This window comes from Corvus cornix, chromosome 22, assembly GCF_000738735.6.
Source record: "Corvus cornix cornix isolate S_Up_H32 chromosome 22, ASM73873v5, whole genome shotgun sequence".
In the NCBI taxonomy this organism is placed as follows: domain Eukaryota; kingdom Metazoa; phylum Chordata; class Aves; order Passeriformes; family Corvidae; genus Corvus; species Corvus cornix.
In genome coordinates, this window is record NC_046351.1 from 3087836 (window position 1) to 3114183 (window position 26348).

A 26348-nucleotide genomic window follows, 5' to 3' on the forward strand; every position below is an offset into this window, starting at 1 on the left:
GCCCCTGGATTTCTGCTTGGGAATTACAATGTTTTGTGTCACGACAGGGAAATCATTGTCTCTTTAAAATCCGTCCCTTTTTTTGTCTGTACTTCATATTTTAGTTCTGCCCCTTTCTTGTGCATACAGAAGTGTCACATTTAGAGGACTGTTTAGAGACCCCCTTTGGGCCACCTGGTTTTATGGAGACAGGACACGGAGTGTTCCTGCAGTGCCCATTGCTGTGGAGCAGGAATGGTGCTGCAGGGAGATGGATGTGACTCCATGTTCAACAGCAGCTGCATAAATTACAGCCTGGGAAGGATAAGGAATGGCCAAAGCTCAACTCCAGCCTGGCTGTGCCTCTATTGCCTCAGTTCTAATCTAAAAGGATGTAAATAAGGATGCCAGGGAATTAAACCTGTGTCTGAGGTCAGGGTGAGAGTGGGGAGGGAACAAGGTTGGAGTAGAAACAAAAAAAATTGCAATAAAATCTGTCGAATTCCCTGTATCCGAGCCATGCTGGATCTCAAAGAGCTCGGTGCTTGTAATGTGGCAGGATGCTTTATGATGGTCCATTCCCACAAGGTGAATTAAAACAGGGATTAAAAAGCTCTTATAAATCAGATTTTATAGCTGCCTAAACCACCTGCAAACTGTTGGTCCTTGTTTTCAAAATCTGCCATCATTCTGCTGTCAGATTGATCCTGGTTTCATTAGCAGGGCTGGCATTGCCTGTGCTGGCAGAAGCCACCAGCTGCATAAATTACCCTGAGTGTAATTGTGAGCAATGTCTTCATTTTGTCAACAGCATTCCAGAGTGCCAAGGATGCCCCTTATGCACTGTTTCCAATTGTCTCTGCTGGATGTGTTTTCAGCAGATTTCACCTCAATGAGAAATGACAGAAAGACTGACGTGGGCTTGTGGCAGTGATGTGAAACCCAAGAAGAACATTTACCAAGGGGCTCGCTGGTATTTGTGAACAGTTTATAATTCAGAGGGGAGCTTGAAATACTAGGATGTGTGAAGGAGTGTTTTGCTGGCCCAGTGTAGCACAGAGAAATCCTATAAATGAAAATCTGAGCGCTGCTCATTGTGGGGGAGTTAAACTCTGGTTCACAAAGTTGTGCAAGTGCTGCAGGTGACAGGAACTCTCTGAATTTTGGAGGAAAACCTTGATTTCCCTCAGTGCAGCCATTTCTCCATCAGAGGTTCTTAGCTTTCAGCAGTGTTTTGGAACATGGCACAAAGTCTATAAAATCTGTGTGAGCCCCAGCACATCCTGTGTGACCAAAATCAACATCTGAGGTGACCAAAATCAACAACCAGGGTGTTGTGCTTCACACTTCTTCAAGGTTCCCCCAGTGCTGGATGCATTAAACACCTGGGAAAAGACAATTAGCTACAAGATCTGTGTCACCAGCTTGGTGAATTGTCTCAAAATCCTTCTGGATGAAAAAGGTGTCCATAAATGTGTAATTAATGACCAGGAAAGGAGCCAGCAGCCCACAACCACATCTGCACCCTTAATCCTGGGCCGCATGTGCTCAGAGAGTTACTCTGTGCCACGAGTAACAGCTCAAGACTTCACATCAAAGGTGACTTTTTCTCTTTGGTTGTGAATAAAAAATTTTAAGAAACAAATAAAAAATGCCGAGGGAGAGCCAGGGAATTGTTAAAGCTCTCCAAGGCTCTGTGCTGTGCTCAGACCTCTCCATCCTCTTTTCCTTTAAAACCCTGGACTGAGGATACCATGGCAGGAAGAGCTTTTCCCATCAATCAGGGCTGGATTCCGGCTGCCAATGCACCCAGAGCCAATTTAGCATCTGCTCCAGTCTGGGATCTAAGTCCCACTGAGGTTTAAACCTGCTCCAAATCCTATTATAGCCAGTGCTAAGGCCCCATAGACTGAGCTGGGTTTAGTGTAGATCTACTTTACAGATTTCATCTCAGCACATTTGGAGTTTTTTGGTCAGTGAGTACCTTTGGATGAGCTGTGGTTAAACTTGTCTGGGACAAGTGTTGAGCTTCTGACGGGGTACCCTTCCTTCTCGGACCAGGGTAAGAGAGCAGAGGAGGCTGCTGTTCTGCTGAGTTCTTTATTTCATAGTCTCACAGCTTTCCTGAAGGCAGAGTTCAAGGGGGTTACATGATAAAGGCAAGCAGCAACAGCAACAACAGGCAAAACGGCTTCTACTTCTTCTATATGCTCTATATGCTCTATATATTCTATATGCTCTATATTCTATATCCTCTATACTCTATGTGCTCTATACTCCATATATTTTTTCTTACAGAAGTGTGGATTATATTTGTTAATTGACCAAGATTAACACACGATTCTAGTTTTTCTTTTCTTAACCTATCCTGGTCTAATTCTAGCAGTTGTAAGCCTTGCACCAGTGTTACACAGGTATTACACAGATTTGTGTATACAGTTTCTATCAGCTCTTATTGTTTATGTGAACACTCTATCTAAAAAATGTGAACAGTATAATTCTGTCTGTATCTTGTCTAAAGTAAAGAATTCTGTGAAAAGGTAACACTGCTGCAGCAAGAACTGTGTTTAAGGTCTCTGCTGCAGCTTTCTAATGTTTAAGGCACTCAACATATATTTCTACTAAAAGTTAAAAATCTGTATTTCTATTTCACTTTGGTGTGGCCTCATGTATCTCAGCTTGTCCAAAGGTTTTAATTCAATCCCTGTGCTTTGGCTTCCCTCTGGGCCTGAGTCCAGAGGAGCTTTCACTCCAACACAACAGGACGTGGGTCCTTATTCTTTGAAATTAGAGTGGAATGTGGAATGTGCAATCCTGCTCCTATTTACAGGTTTTGAATGTATCAAAGAATAAACCCATGAAAACTCATGCATTTTTGGTATTTTTATATGAACTGCCTGAGCTGTTGCATTACAGAGTTTTGGCAAAAGCAAAGCTGAAATTCAATGTGCAGAGAGGGCATTAACCTTGTTCATAGGGGTCAAATTTTCTATGATGCAGCCTCATAAGTTTAAGCCATTTTTTTCCATGACATTCCTGTATTTCCATTGACTTCAGTAGAATTAATTTCCCTCCCCCCAAAATTTGCTGGGATAAAGGTTTTATTTTCCTCTTTTTTTTTTTTTCATTTAAGTAGGTTTATTGATCTAAAGGTACAAAGAGCATTTGTACCTTGAGTAGAGAGCATCATCTACACTCTAGGTGATGTCTGGTGTGAAATGTTCAGTTGTGACAGCAGGCCAAGCTCTGCCACCCTCTTCTGGTACTAAGGGAATAATTTAATACACTCATTTACCAAATTTGATACAAATAATCTTAAACAAAGTGCCCCCCACGACAGGAATTCTGGCACTTGCCGTCCTGATCATTGATGTGTCACTGGAGAAGGAACCAACTGATGACTTCATCCTTGAAAAGCTCACAAAACTACTGAGTTAAAAACTCATTACTGGCTGACCTGGGATTTTGGGACTGGGGTTGTGGTTCAGAGGGATTTCTGAAGTATCAACACAGTGAGATAAATATTCCCTGGAAGTAAATATTGGATCTCCACCTCTGGTGTGATGTGTTGGACTCAGCAGGACGTTTTCTGTTGACTTCCCAGTGCCCAGCCTCCTATGAACATGTTTTATTCATTAATCCCAAAACCTTGTGAAAGAATAAGTGACAGCAATTATTAGACATTTGCTGCCTTCAGTTTATCCCCCTTAAATTCTGCTGGGGCTTTAATAGCTCAGGAAAAAGTTTGCAAGGTGATGGAGCAGGACTCCATCTGTTCAGGCGGATTAAAGGGAGCAGAGGACAACTTTGAAAGGATGAACACTGAAGGCATTGTTATTGCTCTTGCTGAGCTTAATTACAGAGAGTGGGGACCGATAAACCTGTCTGCAGGACATATTGATTGCTCTGGGAACGCACACCTCTATTCCAAGGCAAAGTCAAAGACGTTCCAGATGGATGTGACCTATCAAGCCACGCAGAAAGCTGGAAAGGGAATATTGGCAAAGGGAACGGGTGGGTTTGTTTCACATCGTGCTCTGAGGGGCTTGGAAAAGGCCCTCGGGGCTTTAGGGGAGGTGTTCTCCACCTCAAGGGCTGGGATGAAAAGGGCCTCTGGAATAGTCCAGTCCACACCCCTCCTCAAAGCAGGGTCTAGACTAATTAGAACAGCAATTAGAACAGCAATTAGAACCTCTAGAACAGCCCAGGACCACATCCATTTGGACCTTGAAGTCCTCCAAGAATGGAAACTCCACAGGGAAACCCATTCCTGTGTTTGAGCACCTCACAGTAAGGAAGCGTTTCCCAAGTTTTAAATGGAATTTCCTGTGTTTCAGCTTGCTCCCTTTGGTTCTTGTGCTGTCTCAGGGCAGCAGATGAGGATCTTCACCCCCCCATCAGGTCCTTGGACACAGGGATGGGATGCCCTGAGCCATCTCGAGGCTTAGAGGGTCCTGCCACCCCCACCCTCCCCTTATCTGACAGATGCTCCAATCCCATAATCATCTTTGCGGCCTTGGAACTTGTTTGGTGTCAGGTAAATGAAACCTTGAACTTGGAATATTTTAGGTTGCACTCAGAGAAGTAATTTCATTTCCCAGTTTATGGTTCTTTTCTCTTCTTAAAGAAAAAAAAAAGTATGAAAAACTTTGTGTTAAAAAAAAAATTTGGATTTCTAGATCCAGTGGAGGGGAGGGTGGAAGGCCTGAGCAGTGTTCATGTGGGAAGGTGAGATCTGAATGGATCAGTGGAAGGATTTGAAGCTTTGGTCGTGGAGGAAAATATTTGCCACCAACCACTTAACTCAGATCCTAAGGAATTCAGCCTTTGAGGAACCACCTCAAATTCATACTCAGGACAACTGACACTTAAGATTTATTTAAAAACCCCTCAAAAAGTGGCTGAAAAAACTTCCTTTAGACAATTAGATACTTGGAAAATTTCTGCCAAACTTGCAATAAACTCTTGGTTAACCTGTCATTGTTATAAAGAGTGAATTTAGCCAAAATACCAAATTCCCCCTGTGAAACCAATAATTAGAGCTGGTGATGTGTTTTATAATCACTTTGAACAATAAGTAGATATATTTTACTGGAGTAATTTCACCCTTTCCATTAAAAAAAAAAAAAAAGCTTGCAAAGCTGGGTTTTAAGCTGGGTTTTATTTTCCTCAAAGGTTATCTGGGTTTATCTTCCCTGGAGGAACCAAATGCCCTGAAGACAGCCTGGATTGCTTCTCCAATTAAGGCTGCTTTCCTATCTAATAGTTTTTAGATATTCCCTTTTAATTCTTTTTATGCCTCTTGAAAATGCCAGCAATATTGTTCATAAATCACTGTCCTTTCCTTTAGCTCTCCTGGATTAATATAAATTCACTTTAATTACCATTCTGGTTGGAGCAAGTGCCTTTAATCCTACCTGGGTTTGGGGTGGGGGTTTAGTTCAGGGCAGCTTGTTAAAGAGCTGGGGTTCAGGTTGGGGTTATCAAATGGGGAAGGAGATACTGGGAAGGGGATTTATCTGCTGGGGGAGATTCCATCTTGCCTTGAGGAGCTTTATTCTTTATCTGCACGCATTTCTGAACGGTTTTCTTTGGATATTTTCTCCTTAATGCCTTCTCACTGCTGTCGCCTTTGTCCACAAAGCTTTGAAACAACTGGGTGTAAATTAATGGTGGTGGTAACTCCCCCAGGCACTCCTGAGAGGTGACAGTGCTAAACACATTCTTTTCATGTGGGAATCAGTATTTGGTGGTGGGAAAATGTGGAGGCCGGTGGGCCTGCTGGACAAGGAACGAAAGGAGTCCTACAGTGGGATAAGTCCCAGGTCCCTTTCCAGCTTACGGTGACTGAAAGGCTTCCCCCAGAATGCTCCGTTCTGTTCTGTTCATGTACCCCAGTTCTGCTCCCCTGGTCGTGCCCCAGTTCTGCTCCCCTGCTGGTTCCATTGGCCGCCACAGCCCTGGTTACCTGATACCCCCTCAGACTTTTAATTAGTTCTATTATAAATAAAGTATGTAATTTGTGCTATTATATATAAAACTGGAATGTAATAAGCCCATGTAGAGACAGAGTTTCAAAATCCCTCCACCAGCCTGGCTGAGAGAAAAATTTCACAACACTAAAAGAAGTTTTCTCACAATAAGTGAGGATTCCACCTAGGTGGGGTTGGATCTTATCACCGGGACATTTGCACCATGACGACTTGATCACCCCACTCTGATATCCACATCTCATCTGATAAGGAATCGGACATTCCAGGAACTAAAAATAACTGTTCCAGGAACCCGAGATGGCCCATCCATCACCAGAGATGGCCCTTCCATCATCAGAAATGGCCCACACATCACCCGGGATGGACAATTCATCAGACCCAGGAAAGGGTTTGTGCAGCCCAACTCCGGGACAAGAAAACTTCATGAATATGCTAAAATTACAAGAAGAATAGAATTAATTCGGACTCTGCCCAAAACCTGTATAAGAAGGGACCAGCCGAAGCAGCAGTCGTGAACTTGGGAGCTCTGATGTGATAGAGATCAGATCTGTGCGTGTTCACCCAGCTCCGACCCCGGGCTCGGAGCTGCTTTTCTCCATCGTGGCTTTTGAGACCGATATTTCGGTCGCATAATAAATGTTACTTCTTTATAAATTTTGATTGGGCAATTCTGTTTATCTCAGTTCCCTTACCCTGGACCCCCCGTTGTTCTCCCCAGGGACTTCTCTGGAACCTTGTGTGGGTGCGGAGGCATTAAATCTCTCCTGTAGAACCGCATGTGAAGACCCTTCCTGCTCGTTCATCGTCGTTCTGCTTTGCCAGCTACCCGGGGTGTGTGTGTAGGTGTGTGTGCAATGTGCTGGCTGCACTGAGAGGCTTCCTTAGAGGCGCTTTTGGGAAGGCCATGGCATTTTACCATCCAATATCACCACGACAGGAAGAACCAAGGCTGCTGCTTGCAGGAGTCAACAATGTTTGGTGTTACTGATCCTGTGGTTTTTTGGCCAGTTGTGATTTGTGGAAGGATTCCCAAGCTCCATCCCTGCCATAAAGGGCTCTTCAACCACCCTGGATATTCACTGGAGTATAAATGCCATCATTTTATATCCATGCTGTGCCAGAACAAACACAATCAGCTGTGCTGAATGTAACAAAAATCCTGATTTATATCCCTGGGGAGTGGAGTCCAAACTGAGCCCAGAGGTGAGAACAGAGGTGTAACCCCTTGTGCAGCCCACTCCACTGCTTCTTTAAGGAAACATCCACTTCTTCTGCTGAATACCAAGGGAAAAAGGCCTCTGTGTGCTCCATTTTTCTCTGCTGATGTTTTGATGTGATTAAATTCATGGTGCTGCAGAGAAATATTGCCCAGCCAACCTCCCAGCCCAGGAAAGAGTGGGATGTTCTCCCAAAGCCGGCGAGTGCATCATGGCTCCACTTCAGCAGAATTAGTGAAACATGTTCCCCTCTCACCTGTAAATCACTTTTTCCTCTGCATGGGGCACTTCTGTTAAATGTTGAGTATCTTCTTTTTATTATTTGGCACAGCAACAGGCAAAAATATCAACCCTGATACTTAGGACAGCCCTGGGAGTCAGGTGTGTCATCAGCTTACAAACAGTCATTTGATTTCTGTAGCCAATTGTTCCTGGGCTATTGATGATAATTTACGAGGCTGGTGTGATATCTACAGTGATTTTTTTTTTTTTTAAAGGAAAAATATTGCGGTGACCCGTGTCCCTTTGCATGACTCAGTTTCCCTAGCAAGTGTTGCTTCTGGCATTTGAGCAGGCACTAAACCACTTTCTTCTCAATTCTATCACCGTGGAAAAACACCTCAGTGAAAGACCAGTGCTGCTGGTCTGAGAACATGGGCAGTGCCATGGCTGAAGCCTCTGGCTTTATTTTTTTAAACTCTTTTAAAATTTTTCTGACATTCAGAATCATCAGAGGGAAGTTGTGATCTGAAGGGCAAAGAACTGACTCACTCATTTTGTACTTGAACCCATCTCAAGAAGAAAACCACCTTTCAACCAGCCTTATTAATTTATCTTGGGCTGCCTGGTGATCTGGTTCTGCTCTGTTGTTCTCCTTTTTTTTCCCTTTCTTTGAAGGTGATGTGAATGATTCTGTGTTGGCACAGCTGTGTGTGGCCCCAGAGCTGCAAGGTTTGATTTTTAAAGCATTCCTTATCTGCCAGAAACATTTAAAATAGTAGTTAGGATTGGTTACAGGATCTTGGAGTGGTGTGGGTTGGAAGGAACCTTAAACCCATCTTGTTCCAGTCCCCTGCCACGGGCAGGGACACCTTCCACCAGCCCACGGTGTTATTTGTTATTGTATTAAAAGTCATTTTCAGGGTCACAAAGTGAGAAAATGAATGAGCTGGAAATAAGATCCAAGAGTTTTTGTGCTCATAAACACCCTGCCCTCCATGGTCACCTTGTGAAGGGATTCAGTGAATTTAGTGGAAATGCACAGGGAGGTTAAACATGACTTATGAAAGACAAGAACAAAACAATTTCTGTGTGTTGAGCTGGTCACTCCGAGGAACTCCTCAGTCCCCTTGCCCAGTTCTGGGCAAAAATCTCCTCTGGGAGGATGTGTGGCTTAGGAGAGCTGGGATGCTCCGTGTTTTGAGCTCTCTCCTTTGGTGACATTGGCAGAAGTCACTAAGCCACTTAGTTTTTCAGTGCATCCCATAAAATGCAAAGTGTGTTTGATGAGGAGCTACTTACCCCGTTCTTTACAGTGTGCAGACAGAGTTATGGGCTTGCCCAGCAGCTTCCTTGATGAAAGAATAAAGTAGATTTTTTTTTCCCTTTCACCCTTCGAAATGGGCAGAATAAAAATTTTAATTACTTGTTTGTCTATAAATAATTCAGAGGCGCTATAGGTCGTGCTCATACACATGCACACATGAGAGAGATGCAGATCTTGTGCCAGAAAACGGCTTCAGCCTCTCACAGGTAGTAAATTTTCCATGGATTTATGGCCAGTAGTAGCAGTGCCCAGGCACAGAGAAATTGTGTGTCAAGGTGATCAGCAAAGGGCAGCAGGAAGAGGCTTTTCCCTCCTGGAAAGGCACCAGGGTCTCTCTCTCTAGGGAGTTTTCCCCACAAAGATGAAAAAGTTATGGACAGAAATAAAAATTATAATCTCCACAGCCTAAAGAGCTGCTCACATGTCAGAGTCCTCCTTAGTCCTGCAGCCATTCCTCATCCTCATCCTTCTCATCATGGTGTGCTCCTTAATCTCTCAGAAGTTCCTTCTTTCCTGAGGGTTTCTTGCATTTTTTAGGGCTATCCTGTACTCTGCATTTCTGTTTCTATCCCTGTCACCTCTCTGGAGTTGATATGACAGCGAATTCTTGCCACGAGCCTTTGTGGGGTGCAGGTGATGCTGGGCTTTGCCTTTAGTACTGATTCCTTAGGAATGTCTGCCCAGTCCTTCCCTTCTCTCAGAAGACCTGTGGCTACCCCAGCCCTGGAAATGTCCCAGGCCAGGCTGGAGCAACCTGGGATAGTGGAAGGTGTCTCTGCCCGTGGTGGGGTTGGACTGGATGTTCTTTGAGGTCCCTTCCCACCCAAACCATTCCATGATTATTTACAAGATGAAGTGTGAAGGAACTTGTGGGTGAAATCAGCTGATTCTTGAATACACAAATATTAACAGTGGGACATTTGAGGGAGGAGGAATGAGAATGAGGACAGGTGATTGTCCCTAGAAACCCCTGACAAGGAGCTGCCCAACAATATAGGACATGTGGAACTTTATTTCCTCGGGAATAAATGAGATAGCAACATGTGTCAATTAACCTTAAGCCAGATAAATGCCTGAGGATTAATTTACTAGATAATGCTGGAATCTGAGAGGATGCGGAGGATTAGGTGGAAACTATTTAAAGTATAATTAACGCTACTTTTAAATATAGATAGATAAAAAAAAACGGGTTGAAAAATCCTTGTATTAGAAAAATGAAATGTTTTCAAAGGAAAATAAGTGTTTAAGCATCACTTCCGGATGCTGGGTGGGGATTTGGTTTCATGGAAGACAAAGGAAGTTTCCGAAGGTGAAGGATCATGTTAAAAGGATAGGATTTCAGTGCTGATGGGTGGGTTTGCTGCCCATTAGGATGCTGATAATGTTAGTTGGAGCTCTGCACTTGCCCCTGGAGCAGGATTTACCCCGTTCCCGTTGCTGTGATGCTCTGGACGGCTTTTCCCATGGTCCTGAGCTGATTCCCATGGCTTTTCCATCCCCAGGGATGAGGTGCTGGAAGAAATCACCGGCAATTCTCTCTGTTTACCCTTTGTTTACCCTTTGGGGCAAAGTGCATCCTCAGAAAATACAAATATTTCCTTTGCTCATCCTTGGCATTCAGGGGACTTTTCCAAGGGACTGACAGGTGTGTGTGATTAGCTGCTCGTAGCCTCCTAATTAGCTGAAATGTCATTTGCCTCCTGTTGCCTCCTTGCATGTTTTGGCTTGTGTTTAATCCCTGGGAGGGAAAACACTGGGAAGAATTCGGGTGCTGTGGCTGAGCTGGGACAGAGCTTCTCTTTCAGCTTGGCAACCTGTTAAAAATACAAAAAGTAATAATAGTAACATTTATGTGCCACTTTTGTTCACTTCTAACACCATAAAAACTGAACCTGGGTCTAATTTGTAGCCCTGGGAGAGTCTCCAAGGGCCTGACTCAAGAATTACTCCCATGGATAGGCTTTCCCTTGTGCAAACACTGATTGTTTTGGTTGGTTTGGTTTTTTTCCCCTTTGATGCATTTTTCATTTGAACATCTCAAGATCCTTCAAAAGCTTCCACCCAGTTGTTCACCTGCAACTCCAAAGAGTTCTGAGGTGGTTTTTTTCCGTGTCTGCTCTGCTTAAAGTGCTTCAAAACCCCAGTGCTTTGTGCTGAGGATCTGAAACCGTGTTAATATACACCTTTCTGTGAGGCTGTAATCTGGTGCCTCTTTGTCTGGCACCTTTAGCACCCAGGTTCTGTCCACTGATGCATTTCCAGTGCTTTGTTGAGGACAGATTGTAGGGAAAGTTCAGATTTTAAAAGGAATTAAGACCCTGACCTCCTTTCAACCAGAACCTGGGTGTTACAGGAGGAAACGTTATGGGATCTGTTGTCACTCCATGGTCTAGGACACTTTTATTTCATCGGTGTTGTTTTGCCTCATCTTCTTGTGAAAAACGAGGTTCAGTCTCCTGTGAGAATTTAAAAGTTTAATAAAGATACAATAAGAGACACATGAAATAAAGCAAAGGGATAACGGCCGGGTGCCTTGGTGCTCTGCCAAGAGCACACCTGATGCTCGAGGTGGGTCCTTTTTATACCATTTTTACTGTCTGTTCTTTATGCATATTCAAACTTTTCCAGGAGCTGTTCTGCATGGCCACTCCTTGGTTCCCCCTTTATAGAGCGTGCGTATTCTTCTGCCTTGCGGTTTTATTTCTTTTGATTCTTGGGCTTGGGCTCGCCAGGTGAGAGTTGATAGTCCAGTGGGCCTCTTAATTTCCCCAGACAGTCCAGGCTGATAGCAACTTTGGGCCTCTTTGCCCCCCCGGGCTGAGTGTTGATTGCAGCTTTTTGGGCCCCTTGGTTCTCCGGGCAGTGTTGATTAGCCGCTTTTGGGCCTCATCCTCTGTTATCTTACTCACACTTGCTAAATTCTTGCTAAAAAGAAAGAAAACTACATCCACACAGCAAAAGCATTTCTAACATTATATAACATTCACCTTAATACTTGTGAGAAGCCAATATTATGATGTGCGTTTATAACATTCTGTTCTGTCAGTACCAGATTTGATGCATCCCTGGGTCCAGAAATAAAGCAGAAGGGTCCAGAAATAAACTTTGAGCCAGGCACTGCCACCAGCTCTGTGCCACCATCCTCTGCCACCCATTTAACCATTTAACACCATGGGAGGGGCCGTTTTGTTTAGCTGGAGAAGCCAAACGATGAGAGACTTTTATCACCACTGTTACATCAGGAAAAGCACAATAGGATTTTTTCCCCATCAGGAGGATGCAGAACTCTTTCAGATTCCCCCCTAAATGGATTTCACACAGCTCAATAGGCTGCACTTCAGTGGTTGGAAATGCCAGAGTGATTAGGGAAATCTGGGAAATTGCAGGCACTGGGAACGTGGCTGGGGCAGCACAACCTGGCAAGGAGTTTCAAATTTATCCTAAACTGCTAAAATACTGTTGTGAACCCACAAATGTGATATTTATTTCTCCTGGAGTGCAGATTTTGGGGGGGCATTACCCCACTCACCTTGCCTTGCTTTTATTGTGCATTTACAGCAATTTCTGAGGAACCCAGCCTATGAAATTTATTTTGGGTATGAAAAACCTACAGCCTTGATGTAGCTGTAGTTCAGTATTTGCTTGCATTTAGGCAATGTGCTGAGGTCATGATATTGATGGGGGGCTTCATTTTACCTGGAAAATGTTGTTTTCTGACCCAATGAGCAGCTCCCAGCCCAAACAACTGTTACTGAGGGCTGTGCAAGATTTGTTCCATTAGGAACAGACTGAGCACAGCCTGTTTCAGTGAGGAAATGAGAGCACAGGTCAGCTTTGGGGTGACCAGAGGCCAAATGAAACACCTGAGCCATGTGCCTGGAGCTTCCAACTACTTTAGAAAGTGCTGGACATCAAATTCCTGTTACAGCCAATAAAAATGTGACCCTAGCACCACGACAAGAGGATTCACACTTGTATGCAATCACTTTAAAAACAAAAGGGAATAAAACCTTTACTGAACCTCATATGAATATCAAGTGAAACCAGCAGCTTTACAGAAAATTAAGATATTAAAAGTGTTTCTTCCACCCAGCTGGTTGTTTTATGATGCTATCTCCTGGCAGATGCATCAGTTTAAAAATAATTCTGAAATAGCAAGTTCTTGGCCCTGCTGATGCTCTTGTTTTGGGGTTTTTGATATTTTTCTTTTCAAATAAGGTTCACTAGGAAGAAAGGTCCCTCTTATTCTGATTTATGATGCCTTGCCCTTTCTCACAGTGCTTGTTTCAGGTTGGAGTCTTTGTAGCAGCACAGCTGATGGAGGAGCTGAGGCATGAAGGAGTTATCAATATTAAAATGCTCTTCAGTGATATCAGTGCCTTTTTCTTCAAGAAAGAACCTTCATTATTTGCTAAAACTGGCCGGGCCCTGCACTCCTCCCTCCACTTGTCTGCTCTGTTGCCAGACTGCCTTGATTGAGGATTATTTTTCTTTTCTCATGCATTATCTTCTGTGATGAGCTGAATGAGAAGGGATCTGCCGTAAGGAAAAAGATACCTGAAGTCAGGTCCAGAAAGAGAAGTGGGCTCTGGGGTGTGGAAGACACCATTTATGTTGGATTAAATGTTCAATTAAAGTCACTTAATGCTGTAAAATATCTCCATTTCCACTGCAGCTCTGCCTTTGGAGCTGTCGTGCCCCAACAAGGACTGAAACCTGCCTGAGGGGCAGAGCCAGGGATGTGAGAGAGCTCAGAATGGATCATTACTGCCTAAGTAAGCATAAAATATCCATGTATTTTCCCACAGCTCTGCTTTGGGAAGATAAAAACTGCCAGTTTTCCCCCTGTTTACTGCCGTGTGCTCGTGGTAATCACTGATTACAAAGTCACTCATAAAAAAGTTAAAGCCTGAGTGGAGCTGTGGGGTTAAAGCACATATGGAAATTATTCTATGAGGGACCATTCCTGCATGGTCCCTTAGAGACTTTATATATGGGTTTGCATCCCATGACTGACCAAACATTGCTGCTTTATTGTCGCTGTTGAGGTGGTCACGACACACATCCACTCTCTGCCCCAGCAGTGGCAAAGAGCACGTTTATTATTTACACAACTTCTTTTATACACTTTTCTTAGCTACATGTTCGTTGGCTATTATTTTGCTACACGTCCTAGGTTACCATGTAAGATGTGCCCACAAGCATGCATTCTATCACCATCTTCAGGAGCTGTTAAAAGCAGGTGGGGCAGTGCTCCCTGTGCCTCCTCCCTCAAGACTATGTCCTGTTAATGGCCCATCAGTGCCTTATCTCGTGACTCATCATCCCATTGTGAGATGCTCCACCCAGGGGGAGAAACCAAGCATCCCATCCTGGATATAAACTGGGATTTTTGAAGACCACAGGCAGCCTTTCCCACTGGACTTCCAGAGGACAAGAGCTACATACCTACCACTGGACCTTCTGGGAAAGACCAGATCTTCCTACACAGGATCACCACTTCAACAGAACCACATCTGTTCACTTCAGGAGCACTGCAGCCACCACCTTATCAGACTGCTGCTGCTACCCTGACTAACAGGGTCAGGTCGGATCTGACTCTCTCAGTTTAAATCAGTTTTTTTCCCCTACCTTGTTTATATATATATGTATAGATATATATATATATATATGTAAAGAACTGTAATTCCTGTTTCCCATATCTTTGCCTGAAAGCCCCTTGATTTCAAAATTATAATAATTTGGAAGGAAGAGGGGTTGCATCCTCCATTCCAAGGGAGGCTCCTGCCTTCCTTAGCAGACAGCTCTCTTTCAAACCAAGACCCTACAACACAATACTATTGGTTGTCCATAGTGTACACACATTCTTTGCTAAACATCAGCCAGTATCCTCCCTTTTGCAGCTGTAAAAACTTGTTTCTGGTGTTTATCTTCTTGCTTCTGCAATTCTCAGGGTACAAACTGATTGTATTAAGGGAAATGTCTGCGAGGCCTTCAGACCAGCAGTCGGTTCCCACACTTTATTGCCCACCAAAATGGGAATTTGAAGATGTTCCCTGCATTTTGCTTTCCAAAACGTACCTTTTGTGGGGTAGCTGAGGGGTGGCCCTTCCCAGTGGCCTTTCCTGAGGGATGGAAGTGATGCTCTCATCATCCCAGACCAGGAACAGGTTTCATTTGTGTGTGTTTCCAGCAGAAGGAAGGAGCTGGGAAGTGCTAAATGTTGAGAGCTGGAAAGGTGAGCAACTGGAGAAGAGCTAATTCCCATTTTTCTTTTTAACAGCCTCCCAGGCCCGAATTCGTTGGCAGTGTTGTGCCAAGAACTCACCTTGGAAATCATGGTGACACTTTATCTGCACCTTGGGAATGCAGGGAACCAGGTCATGTAGCCCAGAGCTCTCTTGAACAAATGCTGCACCAGATGAATTAAAAAATCATAAAAGAGCTCCTCAGCTGGTTTATGTGCTGGTAATTGTGCAAATGTCAGCAGATGGGATTGATTTTGTAGAACGACCCTCTCCAAACATCCGTGGGGTCAGTTTTTTTGTGTCGTGGTGACATTGGATGTGTTGGAACTTCTGTTTTAGGAAGGTTTGGGACAGATTTTGAAGTATTTCAGTGGTAACATCATCAAGCAGGCACAAACATTCCCCTTTTCCCTTTAACCTCTCTTGTGGGCTGTATTTTCAAAGAGCTGTGGCTGTGTTCCTGTTCTGGGTGTGAGGGAGCACTGCAGAATTCAGCACTTGAGGCTGGAGAGCTGCAACTCCTGTACTGCCCTGAGTACTCAACAGCTGCCCTGAGCTCTTCCCAGGCTCTCCCTAAGAAAATTCCAGCCTCAAGGAGCGTGCAAATGAGCCCACTCATCATTAAGCCGTGGCTTGCAGGCAGGTTATACCTGTGTTTGACCCGGAGACTTCGAGCTTTCTGTTCTAAAAATCTTATTCACAACTTAGATCTGAAGCAGCTTCCCTGATGGCCTTCAGAATACTTGGGAAAAGCCATTAATTTGGAGCAAGGATGGCAATTATGCTCATATGAGAGCAAAAGGGACAGTTTTGTTGCTTTGCTTTATTGGATGACTGAGCAATTCATTATTTGTGTAGGAATCTTATTTTCCATTGCTGGCTGATCAGCTAGTCAGGACTGTAAATCTAACTAATTTGAATACATGAGATTGCAAGAAACAGTTTCTCTTTGGGCTCAGAAGTAAGAAATAATTAGCCCACAAGAACTTCCGTGCTTTGGAACTCACTCCTTGGCAGCCCTGCAGCTCAAGCTCTAGGCAGGGAGGGAAGTCCAAGAAGAGAATGTGATGATTAAAAATTAATTTCTTGCTTCTTGGACGGTATCAAGAGCTAAACTCAGTGTTCCTTAGGAGAGGGCATCTGTCTCCCTGCCTTATTAGATAAGGAAAAGGCAAATATAAACAGGAGAAGGAGCCAATCCAGCTCCCTACAAGGCTCCCACTTTGCCAAAAGCTGCTGTTCCTCCTGTTCTGTGGTGGCTGCAGCTGGGAGTGCATCTGGTGTCTCTGCTCCTGGGGGGATCCCTCTGGAACTGCAGCCTATCAACACAAATATGGACCAGGGACATCTTCCTGCTTGGGTCTGAACACAGACCACAGGAGGTGAGGCTCCTCTAACAGAGGGACAGATGGGCAGAGGTGCTGAACTTCTGTGGGGGGAAAAATAAGTGGCAGAGAAAGTGGAAAAGGAGCAAACATCCTTCCAGCTTTTAATCTTATCTGCAGATGAATGGATGTGATCAGTTCACAGAATCAGGATATGCTGAGTTAGGAGGGATCCATCAGGATCAAATGCCTCACAGGACACCGCCACAATCCCACCCTGTGCCCCAGAGCATCACCTTGGTTTCAGTCTTAACAAAAATCATTAAAAAATTCCTTGGCTTTCCATCATTTTAGGTAGGATTCTTGTTCTGAGATGTGCTGGAAGTCGTGACATTCCTCCAAAAGGGCTCACATGTGGAGGAATGTTGGGAATGCCAAGACTCAGATCCTGGCAGTGCTGCCAAGACACAGCAGGGGGACGAGGTCGATTTTCAGCATGGTTCCAAGGGAAGGAGGAAAACAATATGGGAAGGGCACTTCTGAGGCAGAAAACCTGGGCAGAGAGGACAAAAATCTGTGTTTGGTTCCCTCTGTCAGATGGAGTTGCCTGCGGATTGGAGTTCTTGGAATGAATTCCTGTGTTCCTGATGTTGGAGGGGCTGTGTTCTAAGACAAGGAAATTAGGCAGTGATGAGGAAAGTGGGCCCCAAATTCCTCTCTGCTGTAGGAATCCTAAAAAATGCTGAGAACTGCTCAGGAAGGCCATCCTTGGAGTGCTAAAACCACTTAAATCTCTCCAGCAGACATGGATTCCTGGGAAGATGGGAGCATGGACAGTGGGACTGATGTGGCCGTGACTGCTCCCAGGCTGATATGAATAAAAACTGTGTTTATCTCACCTTGAGTAAAAAATTTAACCACTTCGAGTACAAATTTACTTCCTGTAATACATTTCAAGGCATGGAATGGCCCCATTGGCATTTCCTATAAACCCTAATGAAATTTGGGCTGGAACGCCGAGCTTTTTTCAGGATTTTTATGGTAGAAATCCCTCACAGGGACTTTTTTGGGGATCCCGGGGACTTTGAAATTAATGGTATTAGAGTTCTCAAAGAGAACAAGTGTGGGACAGCTACAGCTACAGTTTCTGCTGCTCAGCTTTGATTAAAGCCTCTTCATGTTTATTTTGGAGAGAATCACGAGGAATTTGGGTGTTGCTAAATATAAATGGCATGACTCAAAGGGAACGCTGAGGTCCAGATTTGGAGCAATCAATCAGGGAGATGCTTTGAGCACTATCAAACCCCACTTCAGATTCTCCAAGTTGCCAGCAAATACAACAACAAAACTGAAGAAAACATCTTGTTTGTGGCTGTATTTTTAGACAGATGAGGCTTGGAGAGAACCTCACAAACATGGCAGGGTTTTAATGCTGCCCTCCTCGGTAATTCCTGTGTGACTTTTTTCCCCCAAAATTTGGACTTTTGCTTGGCTTCTAAAGGAGAGGACTGATATTCACATGTTAAATTGAACAGTGACCTTTGCCTGACCTTCCCTGCACAACTTTGGGTCTTTTAAAGGTATTTAAGCATCTAAAGAGACACATGGACATAAGTTCATAGAATTCTAGGATGGTTTGTGTTGGAAGGGACCTTAAATCTCCTCCCCATGGGCAGAGACACCTTCCCCTAGACCAGGTTGCTCCAAGCCCCGTCCAACCTGGCCTAAAGTTGTTTGGTTTTGGTGGGTCCTTTGCGCTGAAGGTATTTGTACTCAATTTTACAATCTGAGGTGATTTGGAAAATCCTGAAGAATGTTAATTCCCACATTTAGGCAGGTGGGGACCTTCAGAAAACTCATCCAGAGAGAATCTGCTACTTTGTACAGCAGGAAGAAAAAAATTAAACCCCAAACCAACCCCACATCATTGTAATTTCTGGTGTAAATGTGTGTGATAATCTCATAGATAATTTCCAAGAGTGTTTATTCTAAATATGAATTTTAAGCCACATTTTTTTCCAAGGATTCCATTCTTTTGGCTAAAATTACAACCTTGTAGCTTTTAGTTCATCTCCATTTCAGGAGTTCCTTTCACATGCCAGAACTTTTCCAAGCCCAGATGAAATGAGGGAGCATCAGTGCAGGCATCCAGCTCTACTACAAATCTCCCTCTCCTCTGGACCTGACAAAGAGCTGCTTTACTGAGCTTGAAATGCAGCTGCTTAAGCTTTAAAATACTATCATTTTTGTCTGGCATTGTGTGGGCACAGAAATATTGATGCAGTTGACCACAAGTGCTAAAAGAGAAAAATCAGTTTTGTGGCCAGAGCTGAGTGGGTGAATCAACAAGCTGCAGATGCCTCACTCAGGTGGATCCTTTTAAAAAGGAACAAATTTGTAAATGTTGATGTATCTATAACTTTCAAGGAGAGAAATTACATGTTGATTTTGTTAAAAGTGTTTCTATTCATGGTGCTACTTAATTAAGGTGAATTTTTTCATTACAAGGAAAAAAAATGCCCTTACAAAGAGGCTGTAGAATATTAGATGAAGTTTATCCTGTCCAGAGGGAAGGACTCAGGATATTGAAGTAAGAAGAATCACAGTTCTAGAGGCCTGAATTTCCCCTTTATTGCCTCCGTCCAGAGTGGGATTCTCATTTTCTTGTAGCCCTGATAGGCAGGAGATGCCTTTCTGCTCAAAAAGCATTTCTTTAATTTCTCAAAAAGGGATTTCTTTAATTTTTGAAGTGCTGTGTTTCTGCTTTTCCAGTGCTGGGCCTAAGACAATTCCTGTCAAATTTCCAAAGGGAACAGAGCAAATCCAAGTGCTTTCCATCACATATGAAACCTGTATTGACTCTGAAGCTGGAAATCCTAATCAAGTAGAGTGCATTATCAAGTCTGATAAATCTTAACAGACCTTCTAATCAATAGAGCCTGCAGCGTGTGCCAGACCCCACAGCCAGTTCAGGAAATACGATTTTCCGGAAAGGCACAGAATTCCTGCACATTTATTTAGGATGAGTATCTGAGTTATGGCATTACTGCTTTATGGAAGGGGTTTAAGCTGTCTCTGAGCTGAAATTACTGAGGTTTTCATCCCAATTTAGGGTTGTTTCAGCTGTCACAATCCAGGGGCCCCACAGAAAGGAGAAGCAGGTTTTTGGAGGGGCTGTGCTGGTTGGATCAGATGTGTGTGCATGGGGAGGTATCTCTGTGCCCCATTCCTCACTTTCCCAGGTGTTTATCCCTTTGCCAAAGTCCCAGGAAGAGCTGAACCTCCCAGACTCATGGAGTGAAAAGTCACTGATGTCACTTTGCAGCTCAGGGAGCTTTGGGCTGAGCTGAGCAGTGTTTTCCATGCTCTCAGCCCTGATGTTTTTGGCAATCCCTTTATTCCCACTGCTGCTCACACATCCCAACAGATTGGCCACCTCCAGGAGCCTTGGAACTGGCTCTGTTTTGGGGATTTGGGAATGGGAATGAGAGCATGGGGATGGTTCCTGCTGCGGGGGACAACAGCCATTCCATGGAATGCTAATAATTCCAAAGTTGTGGGTTTGATCCCCAGATGGGGATCACTTAAGAGCTGGGCTTGATCCTTGTGGGTCCCTCCTAACTCAGAATATTCCACGGAAGTTGTTTTTTTGGGAACAGACCCCTCAGGCTGCCTTAGGCACACATAGCCCTTGTTCCAAGGGGCTGTAGATGGTATTTAGTGTTCTTCCTAGCTCCATAACGGAATATTCCTGAGGAGGCAAAGGTTCCTGTGGGTGCAGTAGATGGTCTGTAGCCTTTGGTGGGTGTTGGGTGCAGCTCTCATCCCACATCCCTGGGGCAGCTGCAGGAAGAGTCATTCCCTGAACTCAGGTTGTGGCAAGAAAAACTATTTTTACTTCTCTCAACTGCACATCTATTAAATTTCCAACCTGAAAAGCTCTTCCCCTGCCAGGATTTCTCTAAAGAAGAAAGATAACCTTGGCAGGCTGCTGGAATCCTGTTTCCCTTGGCAGGGGAGGGCCAAGTGCTGCCTGTGCCCCGGAGGCAGACGCTGCTAAATCTTCTCCCTGGGGCTGCTTTATTACCACGAGGGCTCAGGACTGAGCAGACACTGCAGACGAAGATATTTCAACCCCCTCTTCTCCCTTCACTCGGGGAAATTACATTTTGCTGTGTAGTTTTTAATCTGTCGGTTGGGCCCATACAAAATGACAAGTGAGTGTGATTTAATTTTATGATAGCACTGCATTAGATGACCACTTTATGTAGCTGTAAAAGAGGGATTTGGAGTGGTGGTGTGCTCTGCTCTTCCACATTTGATATCCTTGTTTCCTGCAGTCTGACAATAAAATCTCAGGAATGTTAAGAGCAGCTTTGCTGTTGAGGCCTGGTTGCCTGTGTGGATGTATTTGGGAAATTGGGTGTCACAGGAGCATTGAGGCTTTGGTATCATTTTATTGCGACTTGTCAAAATGTTCTTCTCTCTGGTGACCACGACAGGACCCAGGGAAGGGCTGGAGCTGTGCCAGGGAGGGTCAGGTTGGATATCAGGAAAGGTTCTTCCCCCAGAGGGTGCTGGGCACTGCCCAGGCTCCCCAGGGAATGGGCACGGCCCCGAGGCTGCCAGAGCTCCAGGAGCGTTGGGACAGCGCTGCCAGGGATGCCCAGGGTGGGATTCTGGGGTGTCTGTGTAGGGCCAGGAGCTGGATCAGTGATCCCTGTGCGTCCCTTCTCACATGGGATATTCTCTGATTCCATGAATGGACATGAAGCCCAACTGGTTTTTTCCATCTGAGGCTCCACCTCTCACATGTGCCATGACCAGCCAAGGTCTGATGATTTCTGTTATTTTTTACTAATCCAGCTACAAATTCATTTTAAGTAGGGAGTGGCAGCATCTTCCCTCAGCACTGCAGCTGGGCAGGAGATTAAACACTGGGAATTGTATTAGGCACACACATATCAGGAAGAAACAGCAAACTGGGGTTTGTTTCTGACTCTTGAGTAGAAGAACACCTGCTCTATAAATCAAGAGTAACGCAGTTGGTATCACTGATTTTTTATCTTGGTATAACTGAGATAAGGAAGAACTGGTACTGCTGTGTATGACTCTGGGAAAACCTTGTCTGGAAAACTGTTTACAATTCCAGGCACTTGTATTCAAAGGAGATAACGGAAACAGATGCAGAGCAGAGGTTTTAGGGTGGATGAGGAAATGATTAACAAGAGGTTGGAATACTCCTGCTTCCTTTGCTTATCACAGCAGACTGGGATGTGCAGCATGTGGGTGTGCACAGGGAAAAGGAGGAATAGGCAAAATTAAAGCTGAGGTTGACATGAGCTTAACTGGACAAATCTGGATGTGAGAACTTCCCTTCTCCTTAGAACAAGTTCAATATTAATTTCAAACAGGCTTCTGACAGGAAGGATACAGGTGAAAATTCACTGGTTTGAGGATTGTGGTTTATTAAACCTAATTTTAAAAAAATGGAAATAAACCCTAACCACCCAAACAACAAGAGGAGTAACATTAGGATTATAATCTTACCATTATGTTCTCTATTTTAATTAATGAGCAAATTTAGTCTTCCCAGTTTTAATTAATGAGCAAATTGCTTTGGTCTTTTCCAGGACATGGTCTGTCCAGGTTGGAAGTTATGTCCTTCTCACAGAGAGTTGATTTAAATAGCTCCATATCCAAGAAGGAAGTAAATTGAGCAACCAAACCTTCCCAGCATTACAGGAGTTCTCAGTTACAGCCTTATCAGCGAAGGTAGAGCAACAGGGATTGGCCTTGCTCTGATTCCAGGAGCAACCAAGTGCAAGTGAAGGAAGGCAATGCCATCAAATGTCCACGCTGTCCTCTCTCCCATCCCACACCTCAGATTTCTGGAAAGCTGTTGTCACAGCTCTTCATTGAGGTTTAGGAACTCAATCCAACACCTTCACATTGAGACTCGTGTAGCTTTTGGGCAGTTTTACTGCCAGGTTTTTAATGGACTCCCAGTAAAGTCACTCACCTGTGCTTTGCTCCTCTGAAAAGTCGCTCACGGTGCTCCTTCACAGCCCTGCTAAAGTATGTTTGAATTCCTGCCTGGCTTTGAATGGGAATGTGCACTCCATCAGCCAGCAAGGACACTTGTGTTCATACAGAATTCATGAGTGCATGTTAAACACTGCTATAAAAGGACATTTCTTGTCTTCAGCTAAATTGACAGCCCCTCTTTCAATATCAACTCCTTGTGCTTGGGAAATCAAGACATATGATTGTCTCTTTTTTTCAGCTAAGTAAAAAAGATTTCTTTTTAATGTCTGGGTGAGTGAAAATCTCTGCTATTTGCTGTGATGTTTCCTTTCTAGAGGCACTGCTTTGTTTTGGTGGATAACTATTGCTTTTCCCTTTGCTTGTCTGCCTTAAAAATTTCTGTGGGTACACACAGCTGTGATGAAGCTCCTTTCCTTCCACTGTCACTCAGAGCCTTTTCAGTAAGAGCTTTGTTTAGAGCTGAAAAATCCTCATGTTGAGAAGTTGCCTGAAGAAAAAAATTGGAAGGTAACGTTGTAGGGAGCAGGAGTCTTTTTTTTTTTTTCCTTTTGTTTTTATCATTATTAATTAGGTTGGGCTTTGTGTACCCAACTGTAACAGGCAGCAAAACAAGAGGCTGAGTGAGCTGGAAAAACTGAGGTTAAAGGAAAAAGAGGGAGGTGGGAGGTGATACTTTTCATTCTATTCATCCACTTTAGTTGTCCAGTCAGTGACTGAGGAGTTCTTTAATGCCTTTCACCAGCAGTTTTCTGTCTCTTCACTGACAGGGTATTTGTTCCATGGTGTCTCAGCAGAGGCACATGCACTGGGAATGATCAGTATTTTCAGCTGGACAACATGGCCTTGGACACTTCCAGGGATGGGGCAGCCACAGCTTCTCTGGGCAACCTGTGCCAGAGCTTTCCCCTCCCAGTGGAGAATCTTGTTCTAAAATCTCATCTAAACCTTCTCTCTCAATTCGAAACCACTCCCCCTTGTTCTGTCATTGCATATCCTGCCTGTAGACCTTTGGAGAAGGGGATATCCAGCCCAGGTGACACTCTGCAAGGCAGGGATTTGGTACCAAGTCTGGCCATTTACAGGACAGGGGGCTCTGTGTTGCCAGCGGAGCAGTTGAGATCAGTGGCAATACCTATTTAGAAAGAATTTATTATATTTTAGCGTATTTTTTTTTCAGTGCAGGCATGAACAAGAGCACATCTGGACCCTCCCAGCAATAAAGTTGTGTCTGGAGGTGAGAATCAGGCTCTTGTCTCTCAGTCCCACTCCTCTGGTTCCTGCTGCTGTTTTCTGCAGCCGTTTAAAATGACACATCCTCACATTCCAGGTACTGAGGCTTCAAGGCAAATATTGCTTAGAAATATGCCAAGGCTGGTGACAGGAGGAGCAACAGCCAAGCCCCTGGTGGGATTTGAAAGGCTTTGAAGGGTTTCAGGCTCAGCTCTGTGCCCCCATCCCGAGCAGACGCAGCAAAGTGGGAGCAGGACAGGTCCCTGTGTGTGCTCCCTCACCTCCCAGCACTGCCCAGCTGCTTGGCTCAAACCACTGGGAAGAGGTGGAAGGGTAAAATAATAATAAATGCCAGGCAAATAAAACATCGTGTCCTAACTTGCAGTGTATTCTATGCCCATGCCCATGAGCTGTTGAAATCAGGTGGGGCTGTGTTTCCTTGCCTCCTCCCCCCAGACTCTCTTTCTGTTAATGGCCCCTCATTGTCCTGCCGCCTGACTCAGAGACAACTCCCTCCGGACTATCTTCTGTTAATGAGCCTAATCAACACTTGGCGTCATCACTCATCATCCCACTGTGAGATGCTCCACCCAGAGGGAGGAACCAAGCAGTCCATCCTGGATATCATCTGAGATTCCCAACACCACAGACACCCTTTCCACGGGATTCCCAGAGGACAGGAGCTACGCAGCCACCACTGGACCTTCTGAGGAAGAGCAGCCCCTTCTACAGGATCACTGCTCCGACAGAACCACATCCAGCACTTCAGGAGGACGGCAGCCACCATCTTATGGGACTGCTATTGCCCCCCTGACTAACAGGGTGTCAGGTTGTATCCTGACTCTGTCACTTTGAACCAGTGTTTTCTGCCTTTTATTCTTTAATTTTCCCTATTAAATTGTTATTCTGACTTGGTGCCTCCCACTGGTTTGTTTTCAAAGTAGTACATATTTAAATGGCAACCTGAGATCAGGACAAATTTCTAAGCTCCTCCAGCCTCTCAGGACAATGCATGCTGAGATTGGGTGTCCTGATCCAGGTTTCTTTTCCACCTGGCTAGGTGGAACACACAGCCCTGGCAGGGTTTGCATTTTCAAATGGCATCTCCTTAAAGGCAGATTTGAATTTTTTCCAGTGGTGTGGTGAAGCTGGTGGAGATAATTCCCTCCGTTAAGCTGCTCCATGTGTATATTTAAATCAGGAACCTGAGATGATTCAGTCAGACTGGAGACCTGCTTTAAGAACCTGTGTCTACCTGAACCTTATGGTGTTTTACAAGCTCAGGCCAAACCTCTTCTTCAATATTCCAAAGAAGTCACAGAAGAGTGACCTGAACAATTTGGCAAGGCTCACCATATGTATTTCTCCTGAATGAGGAAAGATATTCCAAAGGAAACTTTGAAAGGCTCTCTAATTCCCTGGAAAATCAGAGAATAGAACAGAAATATTTGTGTCCCTGATTTTAAAAAAATGTGCTGTAATACCTATGTACCACAGGATGGAGTTATAGACTTAACTTTAGATTTGCCTGCATTTTAGCCCAACTGTTAATGTTTGCTTTATTACATTTTATGTTTTCTTTTTCTTTTAAACACACTTGCAACAATGTGTCCAAGTGTATTGGAGAGGATTCTTCCACCTTGCAAAGGGCAGAACAAGGTTATACCAGGCACAAGTCCATCCTATGCTGTGCTGAGGGAACAGGATGGACATGGAGCTTGTGCCGTTGCTCAGAGTGCTTTAATCTGCTGTGAGTCAGTGTTCAACAGAGATCCCCCTTTTCCAGAAGTCACAAAATCATTCAGGTTGGAAAGGACCTCCAGGGTCATCCAGTCCAGCCTCTAGCCAAGCCCTGGATGCCCATAAATCATTTCAAAAGGTGCTGCATCTGCCTGAGTTCTGAACCTCCACCAGTGGATGGGGACTCCACACTTCCCTGGGACTCTCTTCCAATGTTTAACAACGCTTCCAGTGAAGATGTTCTTCCTGATATCCAACCTGAACCTCCCCTGGCACAACCTGAGCCTTGTTTCTCTGTAGCCCTGGCGGAGGCTGTGCTCTAGACCGAAATACTCCTAAAATCCTCCCTCTGGCCTGATGCACTGGAGCTGAACATGCAGTGGGTGCTGGCACTGCGAAACATCCAGGGATTGCAGCTGGGATGGGGAGAGGCTTCCCCAGGGATTCATTTCCAGGCAGCCAAGCTCCCCCCTCAGCAGGATTAGTATTCCTCATCTTCCCTGGCTGTGGAAAGGTGAGAGGATTTAATTACAGACTAAAAACAATTATGAAACTGAATCTACTCGTGTTTGCAAAACACTTGGAAACCTCCAGACTGCGGAACTGGCAGAACTATTAATTACCATCTCCACCAGCCTGGCACTTCCCTGCCATCAATCCACACACAGGAGCACTTTTCCTTGGGGAATTTTTGGAGCAGAGCTGCTCCAGGAAAGGTGGGGCCCCCTTTGGGACAGCCTGTGAAGATGCTGTGGTGTGGCAGGATGTGTAACCCCCTTCACTTCTCATCCCCCAGTTCCTTCACAAACGTAATTGAAGTGTTACATTTCCCAATAAAAGCTCATCTTCAGTTTTAAGTACTTAAAATCTAAAATTATAATTCAGGCTTTAGTAAATGCACTTAATTAAAAGCTAATAAAAACCTTGTTTAGAGTTCTATAATTTTAAAATTTTTTTTTTAATCCCCAAAGATTAATTTCAAAAAAATATGGCCGTGTGTAATCATGAGAGAGGGTTATTCT